Source organism: Acomys russatus, chromosome 8, assembly GCF_903995435.1.
Source record: "Acomys russatus chromosome 8, mAcoRus1.1, whole genome shotgun sequence".
NCBI lineage: Eukaryota > Metazoa > Chordata > Mammalia > Rodentia > Muridae > Acomys > Acomys russatus.
This window is the reverse complement of record NC_067144.1, coordinates 8,551,632-8,559,856: the sequence shown is the minus strand read 5'-3', so window position 1 is coordinate 8,559,856 and position 8,225 is coordinate 8,551,632. Positions and strand designations below refer to the sequence as shown.

At 41.7% G+C, this 8,225-nt stretch overlaps 1 pseudogene; it reads left to right on the top strand.

Annotated features, from left to right (window-relative positions):
• Positions 1-4,586: 4,586 nt before the first annotated feature.
• LOC127193243 (40S ribosomal protein S2-like) lies at positions 4,587-7,761 on the top strand (annotated as a pseudogene).
• Positions 7,762-8,225: the final 464 nt, after the last annotated feature.

Here is an 8,225-nt window from a genome sequence, read left to right as displayed (position 1 = left end):
TCATCAAAGCAACCCAAAGGAGAAGAGCGCTGCTAGAGGTAACACATCTCCTGATCTCAAACTATACTGCCGATCCATAGTGACAAAAACAGCCAACCTAATGTTTGTGTTGGCCTATAAGTGGTCTGCCTGTAGGCTGCCTAGCAACCTCTGAGTTATCACCTGCCACTAGGTGTGTGCCAAACTATAAGCAGGCCAACCTGACTCTCTCTCTCTCTCTCTCTCTCTCTCTCTCTCTCTCTCTCTCTCTCAGGTCGCAACTCCTCTCTACTTCCCTTCTTCTCCCCAAGTAAATCTTCCCACATTCATATCTGTTGCATTCCATCTCATTTTTAATAACAGTTGGTACAGAAACAAATACATAAAAAGAGGAGCCCCAAAATAAGGCTATTTATCTATGATTGCCTAATTTTTAACAAATATGTCAAAGGCATATATGGGGGGTGGAGCTTATTCAACAAACTGTAGCAGCAAAACTCAAAAACCACCTGCAGAAGTGAGATTACATCCTTCTCTCTCATGCTTTATAAAAGTAAGCTCAAAGCTTAGTCTAGGGCAGTGGTTCTCAACCTTCCTAATGCCGCCATCCTTTTGTACAGTTCCTCTGGTTGTGATGACCTCTCAATCATAAAATTATTTTTGTTGCTACTTCATAACTGTAATTTGTTAGTTATGAATTATAACACAAGTATCTGTCTTTCCATGGTTTCAGATAGTACCTGTGTAAGGGTCATTTGATACACACACACACACACACACACACAAAGGGGTCATGAAATGTTCACACTGCTTTCTGAATGGAAATCCGATAGCACAGGAAAGAGATCCATGGATTGACATAAAATTAAAAACCTCCACAGCAATAGAAACTATCCACAAAGTCAATAGAATAGACATAGGATAAAAAGCCTACAGAATGGGATAAAAGTCTTAGACAGCTCTATTTAGATGGTGGGTTAGTGTCAAGAATAAAGAAAGAACCCCAAGGAGAGAGGGGGCAGAGGCAGACAGATCTCTGAGTTCGAGGCCAGCCTGGTCTACAAAGTGAGTCCAGGACAGCCAAGGCTACACAGAGAAACTCTGTCTAGAAAAAAACTAAACCAGATAAAAGAAAAGAAAAGAAAAGCCCCAGGTGAACTGAAAAGACTGTCCTAGGAGAATTAGATGCCTAATATATATTATATTATATTATATTATATTATATTATATTATATTATATATTATTATATTAAATATAGTATATATTAATATTATATATTATATATACTATATAGTATATACACAATATAATATATACACATACATACATACATATGAAATGTGTTTAATATCCCTAGCTATCAGGGAGATACAAATTGAATCTACTTTGCAATTTTATCTTGCCCTAGTGAGACTGTCTATCATCAAGAAAGCAAATGACAACAAATTCTGGTGAGGATGTAGCAAGAGAGGACCCCTGTAGACTCAATTTTCTTAACCAAAATATTTTATTAACAACTTATTGACCCAGCCTACGTCAATTATAACCCGATTAACCAAAACAGTAGGAAATGAGGATTAATTGACACAACAACAAAGCCTTAAGGATATCAGTCCCAAGGAACAATTCTCTGGTCGGGAGCCACAGGATTTCTTCCACGAGAACCGGGGGTAACCAGACCCCAGAGCTTCAGCAGGAGCAGGAGCTCTGAAGCCTTCCCTCAAGCAGTTTTCTCTAGGAGAGTCTTGAAGGGTAGCGATGAACAGCCAAATCTATCCCAAGTCTTCAATCCCCCTGCCGCCAATTCTGGGCTTTTTTATAGCTCCTCCCAGAGTCTGTTCACGGGATCTTTTCAGCTGGCACCAATTAAGCTCCTACACGAGGTGGTGGCTCTTCTAGTGAATTAACATCACCTGTTCTCTCACTAGACCGTTCCGATCCCACATTTGGGATCCTAAAGAACAGGTTTCTCTCCTTCAGCTCCCTCATTCACTGCTGGTGGAATGTGAACTGTTGCAGTCACCATCGATAAAACATAGTTTTAAAAGGACCACTCTTGGGCATAGACCCATAGGACTCATTAGCCTATCAAAGAAATATCTGTGAATCCATGTTTATTGCTACTTTATCTCAATAAGAAGGAAATGGAATCAGCTGGCAAGTCCATCAACAGATGAATAGATAATAAAAATGTGGTGTATATATATATATTATAGAATATTATTAAGCCATAAAGAAAAACACAAAATAATGAAACATGTATGAAAATTATAGGAACTGGAAAACAACGTATTAAGTTAACCAGTGTGCTGGCAAGTTTTTGTCAACTTGAAATGAGCTAAAGTCGTTTGGGAGGCGAGAACTCCATCTGCAAAACCACCCCCACCAGATTGGCCTGTGGGATAAGTTTCTGATTCATCAGTGATGTGAGAGGCCCCCCAGGCTGTTGCTGCCCCTGGGCAGGTGGTCTTGTATAAGAAAGCAGGCTGAGCAAGCCAGGAGGAGCAAGCCAGTAAGCAGCACTCCTCCATGGCCTCTGTATCAATGTCTCCAGGTTCCTCCCTTGAGTTCCTGTCCTGACTTCCCTGGACAATGGACTACAAACTCTAAGGCAAAATAACCTCCACCTCCCCCCAACCCCCCCCACCCCCCCGCCCCCCGCCAAGTTGCTTTTGGTTGTGGTCTTTTAGCATAGCATTAGAAACACCAACTAAGATGTTTAGGCTCAGAAGACAAAATGTCAAATGTTCTTTCTTTCCTATGTGTACCCCGGCTTCATATTTTATGTATATTTATTTATGTTGCAGTGAGTGTGTGTGAAGGTCATGAAACCAGAAAGCAGACAATGAAAGGGGAGAAAGACTTCAGAGAGAGGAGCCGGGAGACTTGTGAAACACATCCAATGTGAAAGTAGAAAGAGAAATACTGAGTGGTGTGAGTGTGTGTGTGTGTGTGTGTGTGTGTGTGTGTGTGTGTGTGTGTATGTGTGTATACAAGTATGGAGAGAGTAGAGATATGAGAAAATAATATTCAGGATGATAAACCAACACAATGTATCAAAATGCCATAAGGAAACATATTAATCTGTATGCTAATTAAAAATAACATTAAATTTTTAAATGTAACATTTCTGAAACTATGTCTCCAGGCACTCAGATAATAAATTATAACTCTTGGTTTAAATCTTCTCTTGGTTAAAATCACATGTTGCTGCAACATTTCCAAAGAGCTTTCTTCTGCCCTATTCTTTCCACTCAAATCTTAACTTATTTTTTAGTAAAATTTTTAATCTTTTTATATAAATTTGTTAAACTTTCTCTCTTGAAGTGACATACTTAAATATTAGAGTTTTAAATTTTTTAAACATTAGTTTATGTATGTGTGTGTGTCACACCAGGAGTTGATTCTTTCCTTCTTCTGCCCTGTGAGCTCCAGTTCCAAGCATCAAAAGAAAGCATCCGGCTAAGCAACAAGCATCTTTACCTGCTGAGCCATCTTTCCCACCATAAAACTTGAGAGTTTTGCCGTTGTTGTTGTCGTTTTGTTTTCTAACAACTGGCACCTTTTGAATGGACATAAGTAACCATGGAATTAAAGAAAGAAAAATCAGCATTCTGCTCAGTCCAAAAAATAAAAAATGCCAATGTAACTTTATCTTCTTATTTCATCTCTTTACACTTCATGTCTTATCTCTGCATGTAATTGGAGTCTGTGCCTTTACAGAGGTTTGAACACAAACAACTGTGAAGAGCGTGGCTTTAAGGCAGTTAATGGTTTCTGTGGTATTATGAAGCACAGCACCTAACTCTAGTAATGAGTTTTCTTGGCTACAGTACTGCCCATGGACTATACTGCATTGAATAAAAATGGTCTGCTAGAACTTCGGGGATCACTCAGAAAGAAAAGTGCTCAGTATCCAAACACAAGGGCCAGAGTTCAGATCCCTGCACCGAGGTAAAAACTGAGTGTGCCAATGCAACCTCTAACCCCAGACCTGAGGGCTAGAGACAGAAGGCTCCTTGGACCTCGCTCTCTAGCCAGTTTAGTCCAGACGTCAGTCTTCAGCTTCAATGAGGACCATGCTTTGAAATAAGGCAGAGAAGCCACAGAGAGCAAAGATGCACCCTGATGTCAACATCTGCCTCCCACATGTGCCTGCTCCCATGGGTGATCACACCCACAGAGGGGGAAAGGGGGAGTGGGAGGGAGAGGAAGAGGATTTTCATTGCCTCCATCGTTAACTGTTGCTCCAAAGCCCTTCGAAAGAGTAGACAAACAATAACGTCTCATGTAGACTTCCTTCATAAAATTATCTTACATACAGTAACAACTCTGCCATGTTAAAATACCAGGTTGCCAACCAATCACAAACTGTCCTGCCTTCAAGGCCCAGAAGAAGATTCTTCATTACTCATGTCAGAAAGCTTCATGGGAACATCATTTTATAAAGGAATTTTATAGTTTCCTCATTACACCTTTTCCCACAAACCACTTCTGCCATTTTTAATGGCAGTAGGTACCTTTAACTGTTACTAAGTTGTGTGACCCTATATGGGACAGTCATCAATAGTTTAGGAAGCATGCTTCAGGAACAGATCCCTGTCACATGCTGGGCCACCTTGTCAAGGACATGAAGATTAAGTACCTGGAAGAGATTCACTTGTTCTTCCTGTCCATCAAGGAATCCAGGATAATCAGCTCTTTCCTGGGCACATCCCTAAAGGATGAGGCTCCAAAGATGATGCCAGGGCAGAAACAGACTCGGCTGGCCAAGGGACCAGGTTCAAGGCTTTTGTCACTATTGGGGACTACAATGGTCATGTTGCTCTTGATTTTAAGTGCTCTGAGGAGGTAGCCCCTGCCATCCAAGATGCCATCATCTTGGTCAAGCTTTCCATGGTCCTTGTGTGGAGAGGCTACTGTGGGAGCAAGATTGGCAAGCCCCATGTTGTTCCATGCAAAGTGACAGGGTGCTATGGCTCTGTGTTGGTGCGTTTCATCCCTGACCCTGAGAGACACTGCCATTATCTCTGTTCTTGTTCTGAAGAAGCTACTGATGGTGACTGGTGTTGTGACTGCTACACATCAGACAGAGCCTGCACTGACACCCTGGGCAACTTTTCCAAGGCCACCTTTGATGCAGTCTCCAACACCTATAGCTGTGTTCGTTAAGTCTCCTCATCAGGAATCCACTGACCATCTTGTGAAAACCCATACTCAGGGTCCAACTGTGGCTACCACACAAAGGTTATTATATAAGAAAAACAAAGAGAATTAAGTCTGTTAAAAAGAAAGGAAAGAGAAAAGGCTATGTTTGTTGGTCTTGATGGCTCAGACCTTTAATCTCATCTCTTAGAAAGCAGGTAAATCTCTGTGAATTTAAGATCAGCTTGGTCTATCTATATAGAGAGTTCCAGATGAGTTGGGGCTACATAGTGAGTGCTAACTTAAGAACAAACATCTGGGTGTGGTGGTGCACGAGGCAGAGGCAGGCAGATTGCTATGAGTTCGAGGCCAACCTGGTCTACAAAGTGAGTCTAGGACAGCCAAGGCTACATGAGAAACCCTGTCTCATAAAACAAAACAAAACAAAACAAAGAAAGACAGAAAAAAGAAAAGAACAAACAGCTATGCTCTACTATGGTGCTTTTCAACCTGTGTGCTGCAACACATTTGGGGTCAACCCACCCTTTCACAGGGGTCACCTAAAACCACTGGAAAAACAGATATTTACATTATGGTTCATAACAATAGCAAAATTACAGGTATGAAGGAGCAATAAAAATAATTTTATGGTTGGGGATTCACCACAACATGAGAAACTGTATTAAAGGGTCACAGCATCAGGAAGGGTGAGAACCTCTGTTCTAGCAAATTATTAAAAGATACTGACCATCCTTGCCTTATGTGCCTTCCCTACCCTTTCTGGGCCTTAGGAGTGCAGACAAACAGAAGAAAGCACTGTAAATCCAAATCTTATTGGTCTTCCAATATTTGGACAAAAATACCTAAAAGGTCAATAACAAATTTTTATGTGCTTTCCCAGTCTGATATGGGAAAGGTGCAGATATCTAGAATTGCAGCAACAACATTTTATTGAAAGTACTGAACAATTTTTATTTTGTATTCGAAGCATATTAATGTCTCTGTAAGAAAAAAAATTCAGTTTTCTACTGGAGTATCTGAAAACAGTGAATACCACCCACAAAATACGAAACAGTGAACAGCAAAACCAAGCTTGAAATACCACGTTCATTGTCTCTCAAATGAGTCAAGAAACGCTACCAAGCTATCAAAAAGTGAGAGACGGTGAGTACTTCAAGAGAAACGTGCAGAATGAGGAGAAGCAATAGAAACAGAAGTCAAGAGAGACTAGGCTTTCAGCTGGAGCAGGTTTCAGAGAACAAGTAGAAAGCTTTCAAAGAGGCGCAGCCATATGGGTTCAGAGAATTGCCTTAAAATGTAGATGGGTGACCAGGAAACCTATGAATGGGGTGAGACAGTTTACCATCAGAGAAAGCAAAACGAGATGACTCCCCATTGAGTTCAGAAGAAAAGGAGTTTGATCCGGGAACGACACAAGAGTAGAAAAGCTGCAAAGCCAAGTTCGTTTCCCTGCAAGAGGGGACAAAGGTGTTCTCATCACACGTGCTCCACACTAGTCCCCCAGAAGTGTTGCTGAAATGTGCTCTAAAAGATGATAACGGGGGAAACTCTGGAATTGGGAAGTCTTTATTTCTTCAGCATTTAATAGACCTTGTGCTGTTAGCATCTGACATGTCTTCAAAATAGAAACTGTTATCCAGAGGGGTAGCACATGCCTTTGATCCCGGTACTTGGGAGGCAAGATTCAGGAAGATCTTTCTGAGTTCAATGTCAGCACGCTCTATATGGAGAGTCCCAGGCCATCCAGGACAGCCTAGTGAGACATGGCAAAAATTTTGCATTCACCTTTAGCTAGTAGTATGCAACCTCACAAGGCAGAATTGCCCTGTTCACTTCTTGGTTCAACCTAGGAAACTGTCTAGAAAAACTGGGTGACCAGGAGATATTGTCAAAAGATGAATCAATTAACAGAAGCAGAGGCTGAACCCAGTGTCTCCTAGCATGGTTTTGTTTTTCATTTTTGATAATATTCTGATTTGCATCTGAGTTGCCTAGTACCTAACCATCGGCCTTCACTGCTGTCTACTTCCTTTCATGGCCACAGTACATGGGTCTGGTGATGGCAGTGGAGTGAAGACGGGCCAGTGAGCCCTTCCTCAGAACTGGTACAGGAGCGTCATTCTATTGGAGTCCAACTCAAGAGAGCATTAGCCTGTGCCTCTCGGTAGACTGCATGCGAGAGCCAGGTAAAGCTTAGCAAGCAAACAGGGAAGCTTTGATAAGCACACCAAAGGACACCGCCATGTTTTCTGGTAACGTGAATAGACTCCTTTTCCTGAAGTCAGTTTGGCAGCATTGTTACAGTTCTCATTAATCAGAGTTGTCTACATTTCCGTTTTGTGTTCTTGCTGAATTTTAATATGAGGCTAAGCTAGGCTCCACAAGGCAATTTAGGAAGATTTTTCACATCACATCATTGCATTCCAGAACGGGCTAGGAAGCTGTTCCACATGCCTCTGCCACCCAGGTTCAGACATATTGACAAATAGACACCCAGCCCGGGAGGAAGGTAAAAACAAGATACGTTTTACCATTGGCACCACTGGACTGAAGAGGAATTTGACCTCCACAGGCGCTCTTCTTCTCACAGGATTTCTCAGGGCCTAGAGGCCTAAGGACTCTCTTGAGTTAACTTGGCTTATTTTCTTTTGCTAAGGAACTGTATATTTTACTTTGATTTTTCATCTAGTTACATCTTTCCCATTCCTAAGGCTTTACGTTGTCATTTTCTTCTTGTATCCAATGCACATTTCTGGGAATTTGCTCATACCATGTACAGAAATCAGAACAAGGTTAAAGACTGAAGCACGTGACCTGAAGTTGTAAAACTCCAAAAGAAAACAGAGACGTTTCTCACAAGTGGTCTTGGCAAGTGTGCTGGGAGGTGGGGGTTAGGGTGGGGGGGGTTGGGGGGAGAGACATCATAAAACCACAGAGAACAAAGCTGAAATTAGATGGACGAGGCTGTGTTTTGGGTTGTGTGTTGTGTACTTCCGAAAATGCGACTTCCAGCCCTTTGCCACGATGTGTGAATTTGCTGAAATTGTTTATGTAGCCACCTTGCAGGCCTTCCAAGAGC